The sequence below is a fragment of the Mus musculus genome, chromosome 3 (assembly GCF_000001635.26).
Source record: "Mus musculus strain C57BL/6J chromosome 3, GRCm38.p6 C57BL/6J".
Taxonomy (NCBI): domain Eukaryota; kingdom Metazoa; phylum Chordata; class Mammalia; order Rodentia; family Muridae; genus Mus; species Mus musculus.
Genome location: NC_000069.6, coordinates 12,789,726 through 12,791,362, shown reverse-complemented (window position 1 = coordinate 12,791,362; position 1,637 = coordinate 12,789,726).

The following is a 1,637-nucleotide window of genomic DNA, read 5'->3' as shown; positions in this document are numbered from 1 at the left end:
AGGATCAAGTTGACCTTCTAAACAGTCCCATATCCCCTAAAGAAATAGAAGCAGTTATTAATAGTCTCCCAGCCAAAAAAAGCCCAGGACCAGACGGGTTTAGTGCAGAGTTCTATCAGACCTTCAAAGAAGATCTAATTCCAGTTCTGCACAAACTATTTCACAAGATAGAAGTATAAGGTACTCTACCCAACTCATTTTATGAAGCCACTATTACTCTGATACCTAAACCACAGAAAGATCCAACAAAGATAGAGAACTTCAGACCAATTTCTCTTATGAATATCGATGCAAAAATCCTTAATCAAATTCTCGCTAACCGAATCCAAGAACACATTAAAGCAATCATCCATCCTGACCAAGTAGGTTTTATTCCAGGGATGCAGGGATGGTTTAATATATGAAAATCCATCAATGTAATCCATTATATAAACAAACTCAAAGACAAAAACCACATGATCATCTCGTTAGATGCAGAAAAAGCATTTGACAAGATCCAACACCCATTCATGATAAAAGATTTGGAAAGATCAGGAATTCGAGGCCCATACCTAAACATAATAAAAGCAATCTACAGCAAACCAGTAGCCAACATCAAATTAAATGGAGAGAAGCTGGAAGCAATCCCACTAAAATCAGGGACTAGACAAGGCTGCCCACTTTCTCCCTACCTTTTCAACATAGTACTTGAAGTATTAGCCAGAGCAATTCGACAACAAGAGGAGATCAAGGGGATACAAATTGGAAAAGAGGAACTCAAAATATCACTTTTTGCAGATGATATGATAGTATATATAAGTGACCCTAAAAATTCCACCAGAGAACTCCTAAACCTGATAAACAGCTTCGGTGAAGTAGCTGGATATAAAATTAACTCAAACAAGTCAATGGCCTTTCTCTACACAAAGAATAAACAGGCTGAGAAACAAATTAGAGAAACAACACCCTTTTCAATAGTCAGAAATAATATAAAATATCTCGGCGTGACTCTAACTAAGGAAGTGAAAGATCTGTATGATAAAAACTTCAAGTCTCGGAAGAAAGAAATTAAAGAAGATCTCAGGAGATTGAAGGATCTCCCATGCTCATGTATTGGCAGGATCAACATTTAAAAATGGCTATCTTGCCAAAAGCAATCTACAGATTCAATGCAATCCCCATCAAAATTCCAACACAATTCTTCAACGAATTAGAAGGAGCAATTTGCAAATTCATCTGGAATAACAAAAAACCTAGGATAGCAAAAACTCTTCTCAAGGATAAAAGAACCTCTGGTGGAATCACCATGCCTGACCTAAAGCTTTAATACAGAGCAATTGTGATAAAAACTGCATGGTACTGGTATAGAGACAGACAAGTAGACCAATGGAATAGAATTGAAGACCCAGAAATGAACCCTCACACCTATGGTCACTTGATCTTTGACAAGGGAGCTAAAACCATCCAGTGGAAGAAAGACAGCATTTTCAACAATTGGTGCTGGCACAACTGGTTGTTATCCTGTAGAAGAATGCGATTTGATCCATACTTATCTCCTTGTACTAAGGTCAAATCTAAGTGGATCAAGGAACTTCATATAAAACCAGAGACACTGAAACTTATAGAGGAGAAAGTGGGGAAAAGCCTTGAAGATATGA